This window comes from Balaenoptera musculus, chromosome 5 (assembly GCF_009873245.2).
Source record: "Balaenoptera musculus isolate JJ_BM4_2016_0621 chromosome 5, mBalMus1.pri.v3, whole genome shotgun sequence".
Lineage (NCBI taxonomy): Eukaryota > Metazoa > Chordata > Mammalia > Artiodactyla > Balaenopteridae > Balaenoptera > Balaenoptera musculus.
This window is the reverse complement of record NC_045789.1, coordinates 19,280,708-19,294,628: the sequence shown is the minus strand read 5'-3', so window position 1 is coordinate 19,294,628 and position 13,921 is coordinate 19,280,708. Positions and strand designations below refer to the sequence as shown.

Here is a 13,921-nt window from a genome sequence, read left to right as displayed (position 1 = left end):
AACTTATTATAAAACCATTTTCCCCTAATCTGCATAAATGAGAGAACTGATTTTAACAAAACTGTTTATAATATTTAGAAGAACATCTAAAGCTAATGTTGGAGAAGGGGGAAGCAGGAATAAATTCAGTTGGATTGTTTTGACTTTTTGGTGTATGAATTTATGGCAAACAATGTAGTATGTGTCTTTTTCATTTCTTCTTTATACAAATACTTAGAAAATGTAATTTAATGTTAGAAATCCTATACTTGAAAAAAGCCTCAAGTATCAGTGGTTCTATGAAACAAAGTTAAAAACAAACATGGAGGGCTTCACTGGTGGTGCAGTGGTTGAGAGTCTGCCTGCCAATGCAGGGGACACGGGTTCGAGCCCTGGTCTGGGAAGATCCCACATGCCGCGGAGCAACTAGGCCTGTGAGCCACAACTACTGAGCCTGCGCGTCTGGAGTCCATGCTCTGCAACAAGAGAGGCCGCGACAGTGAGAGGCCCGTGCACCACGATGAAGAGTGGCCCCCGCTTGCCGCAACTAGAGAAAGCCCTCGTACAGAAACGAAGACCCAACACAGCCAAAAATCAATAAATAAATTTTTAAAAAACAAACAAACAAACATGGAAAGTGTAAAAAAGATATGTGTTTGTCTGAGTAGCTTGTGACTGATTGTGTCCTCATTAAGTGTGAAAATTCTTTGATATTGTCACCTTACATTTTGTCAAATAACTATTGCTTTTGAAAAGCCTATTGTGTGTGGTTTAGGAGTTAGTTAATAGTGTCTACATTTTTTTAAGTTTTATATTAAGTATTTATATATTATAAGAAATTGCAGTAGGGCCATTTTCGATTAGTCAGTGTTTTCAGGCCTTGAAATAAATCTTGACCAAGTGAAAAAACCAAAAATACATAGAAACAAATGACAATGAAAACATGATGACCCAAAACCTATGGGACATGGCAAAAGCAGTTCTAAGAGGGAAGTTTATAGCAATTCAATCTCACCTCAAGAAACAAGAAAAGTCTAAAATAAACAATCTAACCCTACACCTAAAGCAACTAGAGAAAGAAGAACAAAGAAAACCCAAAGTCAGTAGAAGCAAAGAAATCATAAAGATCAGAGCAGAAATAAAGAAATAGTGGCTGTATCAATTTACATTCCCACCAACAGTGCAGGAGGGTTCCCTTTTCTCCCCACCCTCTCCAGCATTTCTTGTTTGTAGATTTTCTGATGATGCCCATTCTAAGCAGTGTGAGGTGATACCTCATGGTAGTTTTGATTTGCATTTCTCTAATAATTAGTAATGTTGGGCAGCATTTCATATGCCTCTTGGCCATCTGTATGTCTTCGCTGGAGAAATGTCTATTTAGATCTTCCCCCCATTTTTGATTGCGTTGTTTGTTTTTTTAATATTGAGCTGCATGAGCTGTTTATATATTTTGGAGATTAATCCTTTGTCCGTTGATTCATTTGCAAATATTTTCTCCCATTCTGAGGGTTGTCTTTTTGTCTTATTTATAGTTTCCTTTGCTGTGCAAAAGCTTTTAAGTTTTATTAGGTCCCATTTGTTTATTTTTGTTTTTATTTCCATTTCTCTAGGAGGTGGGTCAAAAAGGATCTTGTGGTGATTTATGTCCAAGAGTGCCCTTCCTATGTTTTCCTCTAAGAGTTTTATAGTGTCTGGTCTTACATTTACGTCTTTAATCCATTTTGAGTTTATTGTTGTGTATGGTGTTAGGAAGTGTTCTAATTTCATTCTTTTACATGTAGCTGTCCAGTTTTCCCAGCACCACTTATTGAAGAGACTGTCTTTTCTCCATTGTATATCCTTGCCTCCTTTGTCATAGATTAGTTGACAATAAGTGCGTGGGTTTATCTCTGGGTTTTCTATCCTGTTCCATTGATCTATATTTCTGTTTTTGTGCCAGTACCATATTGTCTTGATTACTGTAGCTTTGTAGTATAGTCTGAAGTCAGGTAGTCTGATTCCTCCAGCTCCGTTTTTTTTTCCCTCAAGATTTCTTTGGCAATTTGGGGTCTTTTGTGTTTCCATACAAATTTTAAGATTTTTTGTTCTAATTCTGTAAAAAATGCCATTGGTAATTTGATAGGGATTGTACTGAATCTGTAGATTGCTTTGGGTAGTATAGTCATTTTCACAATATTGATTCTTCCAATCCAAGAACATGGTCTATCTCTCCATCCGTTTGTGTCACCTTTGATTTCTTTCATCAGTGTCTTATAGTTTTCTAAGTACAGGTCTTCTACCTCCTTAGTTAGGTTTATTCCTAGGTATTTTATTCTTTTTGTTGCGATGGTAAATGTGACTGTTTCCTTAATTTCTCTTTCTGATCTTTCATTGTAAGTGTATAGGAATGCAAGAGATTTCTGTGTATTAATTTTGTATCCTGCAACTTTACCAAATTCATTGATTAGCTCTAGTAGAGGGAACCCTCTTGCACTGTTGGTGGGAATGTAAATTGATACAACCACTATGGAGAACAGTATGGAGGGTCCTTAAAAAACTAAAAATAGAATTACCATATGACCCAGCAATCCCACTGCTGGGCGTATACCCAGAGAAAACCATAATTCAAAAAGACACATGCATGACAATGTTCATTGCAGCACTGTTTACAATAGCCAGGTCATGGAAGCAACCTAAATGCCCATCAACAGATGCATGGATAAAGAAGAAGTGGTACATATATACAAAGGACTATTACTCAGCAATAAAAAAGGAATGAAATTGGGTCATTTGTAGAGACGTGGATGGACCTAGAGACCGTCATACAGAGTGAAGTCAGAAAGAGAAAAACAAATATCGTATATTAATGCATATATGTGGAATCTAGAAAAATGGTACAGATGAACCAATATGCAGGGCAGAAATAGAAACACAGATGTAGAGACCAAACGTATGGACACCAAAGGGGGAAAGTGGGGGTGGTGGGGTAGTAGGGGGATGAATAGGAAGATTGGGATTGACATATATAGTCTAAGATGTATAAAATAGATAACTAATAAGAACCTGCTGTATAAAAAATAAAATACTATAAAATTCAAAAAATAAGACCTATCTGATAAAGGACTTATCCAAAATACATAAAAACCTCTTAAATCTCAACAATAAGAAAACACTCTATTAAAAAGTCGGCCAAATACTTAACAGACACCTCACCAAAGAAGATATACAAATAGCAAATAAAGCTATAAAAATATGTTTGACATCACATGTCATTAGAGAACTGCAAATTAAAACAACGAGATGGCACTACACACCTACTAGCAGAGCAAAAATCCTAAACACTCACACACCAGATGTTGGCAGGGATGTGGAGCAACAGGAACTCTCACTCATTGCTGTTAGGAAAGCAAAATGGTGCAGCCACTTTGGAAGTTATTTTTGTGATTTCTTAAAAAAACTAAACATACTCTAACTACATAATTCAGAAACTATGCTCCCTGGAACTTACCCAAAAGAACTGAAAACTGTTCATACAAAATATCCATACAAAAACCTGCACATGAATGTTTATAACAGCTTTTTTCATAACTGCGAAAACTCAGAAGCAACCAAGATGTCCTTCAGTAAGTGAATGGATACACCAAACTTTGGTACATACAAACAATGGAGTATTATTCAGTGCTGAAAAGAAATGAGCTTTCCAGCCATGAAAAGACATGGAGGAAATTTAAATGGATATTTCTAAGTGAAAGAAGGCAATCTGAAAAGGCTACACAGGGGCTTCCCTGGTGGTGCAGTGGTTGAGAATCCGCCTGCCAATGCAGGGGACACGGGTTCACGCCCTGGTCTGGGAGGATCCCACATGCCGCGGAGCAACTGGGCCCATGAGCCACAACTACTGAGCCTGCGTGTCTGGAGCCTGTGCTCCACAACAAGAGAGGCCGCGATAGTGAGAGGCCTGCGCACCGCGATTAAGAGTGGCCCCCGCTCGCCACAACTACAGAAAGCCCTCACACAGAAACGAAGACCCAACACAGCCAATAAATAAATAAATAAATAAATTAATTTTTTTTAAAAAAAGGCTACACACTGTATGATTCCAACTATATGACATTCAGGAAAAGACAAATCTATGGAAACAACAAAAGGAGCAGTGGTTATAAGGGGTTAATGGGGCAGGGGAGGGATAAATAGGCAGACTACAGAGGATTTTTAGGACAATGAATCTATTCTGTATGATATTATAATGGGTACATGTTATTATACATTTGTCAAACCCACAGAATGTACAATGCCAAGAGTGAACACTAATATAAATTAATGATTTGGGGTGATAATGATATGTCAATATATGTTCATTGACTGTAACAAATGTACCACTGTAGTACAGATGCTCATAGTGGGGGAGTATGTACATGTGTGGGAATGGGCGTATATGAGAATTCACTGTACTTTCCAAACAATTTTGCTGTGAACATAAAACTGCTATAAAAAATAAAGTTAATTTAAAAAATTTTAAAAGAAGAAATAATGAAATAGAAAAGAAGAAAACATTAGCAAAGAGCAATAAAACTAAAAGCTGCTTCTTTGAGAAGATAAACAAAATTGATAAACCCTTAGCCAGACTCATCAAGAAAAAAAAGGACAGGACACAAATTGATAAAATTAGAAATGAAAAAGGAGAAATCACAACTGACACCGCAGAAATACAAAGGATTATAAGAGACTACTACAAAAAACTATATGACAGGGCTTCCCAGGTGGCGCAGTGGTTGAGAATCTGCCTGCCAATGCAGGGGACATGGGTTCGAGCCCTGGTCTGGGAGGATCCCACATGCCGCGGAGCAGCTGGGCCCGTGAGCCACAGCTACTGAGCCTGCGCGTCTGGAGCCTGTGCTCCGCAGCCAGAGAGGCCGCGATAGTGAGAGGCCCGCGCACCGCAATGAAGAGTGGCCCCCACTTGCCGCAACTAGAGAAAGCCCTCGCACAGCAACGAAGACCCAACACAGCAAAAATAAATAAATAAATAAATAAAAAATAGTGCTCCTTTTAAAAAAAAACAAAAAAACTATATGACAATAAAATGGACAACCATGGAGAAATGGACAAATTCTTGGAAAGGTACACTTTTCCAAAACTGAACCAGGAAGATTTAGAAAATATAAACAGACCTATCAAAAGTAATGAAATTCAAACTACAATTAAAAATCTTCCTACAAACAAAAGTCCAGGACCAGATGGCTTCACAGGCGAATTCTATCAAACATTTAGAGAAGAGCTAATACTGATCCTTCTCAAACTCTTCCAAAAAGTTAGAGAGGGAGGAACATTGCCAAATTCATTCTATGAAGCCACCATCACTCTGATACCAAAACCAGAAAAAGATATCACAAAAAAGAAAATTACAGACCAATACCACTGATGAACATCAATGCAAAAATCCTGAACTAAATACTAGCAAACAGAATCCAACAACATATTAAAAGGATAATACACCATGATCAAGTGGGATTTATTCCAGGAATGCAAGGATTCTTCAATATACACAAATCAATCAATGTGATACACCATATTAACAAATTAAGGAATATACACAAATCAATCAATGTGATACACCATATTAACAAATTAAAAACTGTATATCATCTCAATAGATGCAGGAAAAGCTTTTGACAAAATTCAACACCCATTTATGATAAAAACTCTCCAGAAAATGGGCATAGAGGGAAACTACCTCAACATAATAAAGGACATATATGACAAACCCACAGCAAACATCATACTCAACGGTGAAAAACTGAAAGCATTTCCACTAAGATCAGGAACACGACAAGGAAGTCCACTCTCACCACTCTTATTCAACATAGTTTTGGAAGTCCTAGCCATGGCAATCAGAGAAGAAAAAGAAATAAAAGGAATACAAATTGGAAAAGAAGAACTAAAACTGTCAATGTTTGCAGGTGACATGAGACTATACATAGAAAATCCTAAAGATGCTATCAGAAAACTACTAGAACTAACCAATGAATTTGGTAAGGTTGCAGGATACAAAATTAATGGACAGAAATCTCTGGCATTCCTATACACTAACAACGAAAAATCAGAAAGAGAAATTAAGGAAACAATCCCATCTACCATCGCAACAAAAAGACTAAAATATCTAGGAATAAACCTACCTAAGGAGGTAAAAGACCTGTACTTAGAAAACTGTAAGACACTGATGAAAGAAGTCAAAGATGACACAAACAGATGGAGAGATATACCATGTTCTTGGACTGGAAGAATCAATATTGTGAAAATGACTATACTACCCAAAGCAATCTACAGATTCAGTGTAATCCCTATCAAACTACCAATGGCATTATTCACAGAATTAGAACAAAAAATTTTACAATTCGTATGGAAACACAAAAGACCCTGAATAGCCAAACCAATCTTGAGGGAAAAATACAGAGCTGGAGGAATCAGGCTCCCTGACTTCAAACTATACTACAAAGCTATAGTAATCAAGACAGTATCGTACTGTCACAAAAAACAGAAATATAGATCAATGGTACAGGATAGAAAGCCCAGAGATAAATCCACGCACATATGGTCATCTAATTTATGACAAAGGAGGTAAGAACATACAGTGGAGAAAAGACAGCCTCTTCAATAAGTGGTGCTGGGAAAACTGGACAGCTACATGTAAAAGAATGAAATTAAAACATTCCCTAACACCATACACAAAAATAAACTCAAAATGGATTAAAGACCTAAATGTAAGGCCAGACCCTATAAAACTCTTAGAGGAAAACATAGGAAAAACACTCTTTGACATAAAACATGGCAAGATCTTTTTTGACCCACCTCTTACAGTAATGAAAAGAAAAAGAGAAAGAAACAAATTGGACCTAATTAATCTTCAAAGCTTTTGCACAGCAAAGGACACCATAAACAAGACAAAAAGACAACTCTCAGAATGGGAGAAAATATTTGCAAACGAAACAACTGACAAAGGATTAATCTCCAAAATATACAAACAGTTCATGCAGCTCAATATTAAAAAACAAACAACCCAATCAAAAAATGGGGGGAAGATCTGAATAGACATTTCTCCAAAGAAGACATACAGATAGCCAAAAAGCACGTGAAAATATGCTCAACATCACTAATTATTAGAGAAATGCAATTCAAAACTACAATGAGGTATCACCTCACACCAGTCAGAATGGCCATTATCAAAAAATCTCGAAACAGTAAATGCTGGAAAGGGTGTGGTGAAAAGGGAACCCTCCTGCACTGTTGGTGGGAATGTAAATTGATACAGCCACTATGGAGAACAGTATGGAGGTTCCTTAAAAAACTAAAAGTAGAACTACCATACGACCCAGCAATCCCACTACTGGGCATATACCCTGAGAAAACCATAATTCAAAAAGAGTCATGTAGCCCTCGCACAGAAACGAAGACCCAACACAGCCATAAATAAATAAATTAATTAAATTAAATTAAAAAAAAAAAAGAGTCATGTACCACAATGTTCATTGCAGCACTATTTACAATAGCCAGGACATGGAAGCAACCGAAGTGTCCATCAACAGATGAATGGATAAATAAGATGTGGCACATATATACAATGGAATATTACTCAGCCATAAAAAGAAACAAAACTAAGTTATTTGTAGTGAGGTGGATGGACCTAGAGTCTGTCATACAGCATAAAGTAAGTCAGAAAGAGAAAAACAAATACCATATGCTAACACATATATATGGAATCTAAAAAACAAAAAAAATGGTACTGATGAACCTAGTGGCAGGGCACGAATAAAGATGTAGACATAGAGAATGGACTTGAGGACATGGCGGGGAGATGGGGACGCTGGGACAAAGTGAGAGAGTGGCATCGACATATATACACTACCAAATATAAAATAGTTAGCTAGTGGGAAGCAGCTGCATAGCACAGGGAGATCAGCTCGGTGCTTTGTGACCACCTAGAGGGGTGGGATAGGGAAGGTGGGAGGGAGCCTCAAGAGGCAGGGGATATGGGGATATATGTATGCATATGGCTGATTCACTTTGTTGTACAACAGAAACTAACACAGTATTGTGAAGCAATTATACTCCAATAAAGATCTATTAAAAAAAAAAGAGTAAATCCTAAGAGTTCTCATCACAAGGAAAAAAAATGTTTCTATTTCTTTAATTTTGTATCTATATGAAATAATCTATGTTCACTAAACTTACTGTGGTAATCATTTCATGATGTATGTAAGTCAAATCATTATGCTTTACACCTTAAACTTACACTGTATGTCAATTATATCTCAATAAAACTGGAAGAAAAGAAAAAGAAATGCAAAAAAAAAAGTGAAGGAGTGAAGTGCACCCTGTAACTACGGATCCAAATGAGATGACTTCCAGGGCTCATAAGCAGAGATGATTATTGTCTCTGCTTCCTATTACTAAAGTCAAATCCTATGATTGCCAGTTACCCACTGGACTTGATTCAGGGGACATTTTCTGGTGCCTATGGGGAAAGAGGCGAGATAAATGCAGACATAACAAATGGGGGCAGGTAGACAATTTTGTCCTTTAAAATACTCATGCTGTAGTTATTTTGTCCTAGCCACATTTATGCAGGCAAGTCAGTCATTTCAGTGCTTGAATTTTTGTCTTTCAGCGTCCACTGTGGCTTCTCGTTTTGAGATCCCAGATGACGAAAATGGAGCATGAACATCCTCAGCAATGCTCGTTTCTGCTTTTTTCACTAATAAACCTACTGATTAAAGCTTGACATTAATTTGTAGGGTTTTTTTGGTATGAGTTTAATCCATCTACATTATTTTTTTAATTGAAGTATAGTTGATTTACAATGCTGTGTTAATTTTAGGTATATAGCACCGTGATTCAGTTATACGTATGTATGTATACATCTATTTTTTTTCAGATTCTTTTCCCTTATAGGTTATTACAAAATATTGAGTATAGTTCCCTGTGCTATACAGTAGGCCCTTGTTGGTTATCTATTTTATATATAGTCGTGTGTATATGTTAATCCCAAACTCCTAATTTATCCCTCCCCCCTTTCCCTTTTGGTAACCATAAGTTTGTTTTCTATGTCTGTGGGTCTATTTCTGTTTTGTATACAAGTTCATTTGTATCTTTTTTTTAAGATTCCACATATAATGCATCTACATTATTTTGTTTGCTGATATTTTTATAATTATTTCTTATATTGTGTGGGGTTTGGGGGGTTTTCAATTTGTTTGTTTGTTTGCTTTCTGAAAGGTGGAGAGAAGAAGGCACAAGGCTAGAGACCTGGAGACCCAAGGAAGCTATGGGTGTGAGTCACCTGGGTTTTCTGTAGGCCTCATATGTCTCAGACTTGGAGCTGAAGAAGCCAGAAACCTCAGAACACCAACAGGCACAGACAAAAAAATAAGGCCCCAACAAAAGCCTGCTCTCTCTAACCAAAGAGTTAGAAAAGGGGCAGCCTAGTAAAACAGAAAACATTTAGATAATAGCTGCTCTACTCCCACCAAACACAACAGAAAGAACTGTAGCCCCACCCACCAGGGTGCTGTCAGAGAAGGCAAAGGAAGGATCTGGGAATTTCAACCCCACCTGGCAGTAATGAGCACCCACCCCATAGTGTGGGTGGGAAGCCTAGACTCCCATGCCCACCCAGCAATAATGAGGTATCCCTCCCCTCCTTCCTGAGGTGGTGTCAGAGGAGCCCTGGTGAAGAGTCAGAACTTTCACCACCACCCAGCAATAATTAGGCTACCCTTACACACATACACACACGCACGCACACACACACTCACCCCCCATTGTGTCACAGGGGCCATGTGATAGCAGTAACAAGGCACTGCTATCCTTTCCAACTGGGGAGGTGTCAGTGGAAGCTGAACGGAGAGTTGGAATTCTCACCTCTGTCCAGAAGTAATAAGGAGCAGTCTCCGCCTCAGGAGTTGATGATAGCTAGTGGGGAACCTGAATTCCACTCCCCCTGACAGTAATGAGTCAGTCTCTCCCTCCCCTTCCCCTGCAGAGCTACCATGGACCCCCTGCAGATTTCACCAGTTTTCACCCCAGATTTCACTCAGCAGCCTGAGTCCCTCCCTGCTCCTTCTCCTTCCTCCCTGCCAGAGCCTGGGATTGCACAGGCAGCCAGCCCCAGCCTCTGTACAAGTGCAAGGACACCAGCCTAGACCCCTGTGGCTGACCCCCACCACTGTGCACATGCTCAGGGCTAGCGCCTCCAGCTGTGCATCTGCATGCTGCCAGCCTGACTCCCACTTCCAGCCTCCACTGCCAAGTGCATACCCACGGCAAAACCCTGCAGCCTTGCGAATGCAGCCCCACAGCTCCCTGTGGGTCTTGATTTCGCCCTATCTCCAGTCACTAGCCTGCACTGCTGGGCCTACCTGCAATGAGCCCCTCCAGCTTTGCCCCTGCACTCCACTGGCCCAAGCCTGTCCACTGCCATGTGCCAGTTGCAAGACCCTGCAGCCACAGGAGTGTACACCAACAACAAGGGCGCCATAGCTGCTTGTCAGCCCCGACCTGACTGATTCCTGTCACTGGCCTGCACCACTGTGCTCACTTACAGCTAGCCAGTCTACCTGCACAACTGCATCCCACCAGCCTGACTTCTGTCACCAGCCTCCACTGCTACACACATGCCCATGGCAAGACCCTATGCCACAGGAGTTCTTGCCAACAGCCAGGGCCCCCAGAGCTGTAGGTGCACCCACAGCTGGCCCCAGCCTTTGCTACTAGCAATGGCCCTTGCCACTGCATGTGTGTCTGCAACCAGCCCCTGCCACTACACAGACACTTGCAGCTTCTTCCCACAGCTGAGCCGCTGCACAGACACCACAATTGCCTGACTTGATCCCTAGCCATTGGACCTAGAGGTACCCCTGAGAACCCCAATAGCTCTTGCAGCCACTGCAGACCCTTCCGCAGCACTCGCCAGGCCCATGCAGTTGTCAGGTGACAAGTGTACCAAGACATCCAATAGAGAAAGACTATCTTTTCAACAAATGGTGCTAGGATAACTGGATATCCTCACACGAAAGAAAATGTTGGATCTTCACCTCACATCATATACAAATTAACTCAAAATGGATCAAAGACATAAATGTAAACACTAAAACTATAAAACTGAGAAAAAATTGATCAGTGTAAATCTTTGTAACATTGGAGTAGGCAGTGGTTTCTTAGCTACAACACAAGAAGAAGAAGAAGAAGGGGAGGGGAAGAAGAAGAGGAAATAAATAAGTTGGACTTCATCAAAATAAAAACTTTTTGTGCTTCTAAGGACATTATCGAGAAAATGAAAAGACAACCCACAGAATGGTAGATAATATTTTCAAATATTATATATTTCAAATATATGATAAGAGATATATTTGATATATTTGATATATTTGATAAGAGATATGTGTATCTAGAGTAAAGAATTCTTATAACTTAATAAAAAAGACAAAGAGCTTAATTGAAAACAGGCAAATAATCTGAATAGACATTTTTCCAAAGAAGATATACAAATGGCCAGTAAGCACATGAAAACATGGTCAATATCATTAGACGTCAGAGAAATTCAAATCAAAATCACAGTGAGATACCACTTTGTACCTACTAGGACAGCTATAATTTTAAAAATCGGATAATATCAGATGTTGACAAGGATGTGGAGAAATCATAATCATCATACACTGCTGGTGGGAATGTAAAAGGGTGCAACCACTCTGGAAAACAGTCTGGCAGTTCCTCACAGAATTAAACATAGAGTTCTACCATATAACCCAGCAATTTATTTTCTAAGTATACACCCAAGAGAAATAAAAACATATGTCCACACAAAAACGTGCATGAATGACTATAGCAGCATTATTCATAATAGTCAAAAATTGGAAACAACCCAAATAAGCATTAACTGATGAATAGATAATGTACTATATTAATACAATGGAATATTTTTTGGCCATAAAAAGGAATGAATTATTGATACATGCCAAAACATGGATGGACCTTGAGGACATACTGCTAAGTGAAAGAAGTCAGTCATAGAAGACCACATATCATATGATTCTATTCAGTAAAAACATCCAGAATAGGTAAATCTATACAGACAAAAAGTAGATGAATGGTTGCATTGGGCCAGGGTGGTGGTTTGGGGCGGGGGGCGTTGATGAGAAAGGAATAGAGAGGTATGCGTTTCTTTCTGAGGTGACGAAAGTATTTTAAAATTGATTGTGGTGATAGCTGCACATATCTGTGAATCTACAAAAAAACTGAATTGTACGATTTAAATGGGTGAATTGTATATTAAGTCAATTATATCTCAATAAAGTTTTTTTTTAAAAAGACAGAAATTGGCAGAGTAGATTTAAAAACATGACTCAAGTGTAGGCTGTCTATAAGAAAGTCACTTTATACATAGGCAGGTTGAAAGGAAAGAGGTAAAGAATATATATCATGCAAACAATCAAAATAAAGTAAGAGTGACTATATTAATATCAGATAAAGTGGGCTTCAGAGAAAATAAAATTATCAGAGGCAGAGCAGAATATTATATAATGATAAAAGGGCAATCCACCAAGAGGAAACAGCAATCCTAAATGTGTATGCACCCAGAGCTACAAATTTGTGAGGCAAAAGCTGATAGAACTGAAAGGAAAAGTAGACAAATGAACAATTTTAGTTAAAGACTTCAAAATCCTTGTCTGAAAAATTGATAGACAAATTAGAAAGAAGGCAAAGGTATAGAAGAACTCATAACACCATCAATTAATTGAACCTAAGAGACATTTATTGAACATTCCACCCAAAAGCAGCAGAATACACATTCATTTCAAGTGCCTATGAAACATATTCCAAGATAGATCATATCCTGGGCCATTAAGCAAATCTCAACAAAGGTAAAAGAACTGAAATCATACAGTTTGTTATCTGATCACAATGGAACTGAACTAGAAATCAATAACAGAAATCATAAACATCAATAACAGAAATAAAAGGAAAATCTCTAAGCACTTGTAAGCTAAACAACACACTTCTAAATAATCTGTAGGCCAAAGAAGAAGATTCAAGGGAAAGTTTTAAAAATACGTATAACTGAATGAAAATGAAAAACATACCAAAATTTGTGTGACACAGCTAAAGCTGCACTGAATCTGATATATGGCACCAAATGCTTACATTGAAAAAGAGGAAAAACTGCAAATCAATAATCCACATTCACACTTCATGATCCCAGAAATAAAAGAGCAAAATAAACTAAAAACAAACAGAAAGAACAAAGTAAGTTAATAGCAAAAATCGGCAAAATTGAAAAGAAAAAAATAGAGAAAAATCAATGAAACAGAGCTTGTTCTGTGAAAAGATCAATAAAATTAACAAACCTCTGGCAAGACTGACAAAGAAAAACAGAAAGAACATACAAATTACCAATCAGCAGGAATAATAGAGAGTACATAACTACTGACACTGTAAACATCAAAAGAGTAATAAGAGAATACTATTAACAACTCTACACACATAAATTTGACAACTTAGATAAAATGGAGTAATTGCTCAAAAACCGCAAACTACCACAACTCACCAAATACGAAATAGATCACTTACATAGCCCCACAAATATGAAGGTAATTGACTTCACAATTTAAAATTTTAAACATCTCAAAATAGAAATCTGTAGACCCCGATGGTTTCACTGAAGAATTCACCCAAACATTTAAAGAATTAACACCAATTCTACACAATCTCTCACAGAAAATAGAAGAGGAGGAAATAATTTTATGAAATTAGTACTACCATGAAACCAAAATCAGGCAGAGACAGTGCAAAGAAAGAAAACTAGTACACCAAGTAGAATGTGTTCCAGGTATGTAAAGCTGGTTCAACATTTTAAAATTAGTCGATATAATCCACCATAATCCACAGGCTAAGGAAGAAAAATCATATG

General features: G+C 38.1%; 1 protein-coding gene across 1 annotated transcript in view; it reads left to right on the top strand.

Annotated features, from left to right (window-relative positions):
• Positions 1–13,921, top strand: part of LOC118895895 (all-trans-retinol dehydrogenase [NAD(+)] ADH4-like) — a 100,343-nt gene that overhangs the window by 37,535 nt on the left and 48,887 nt on the right.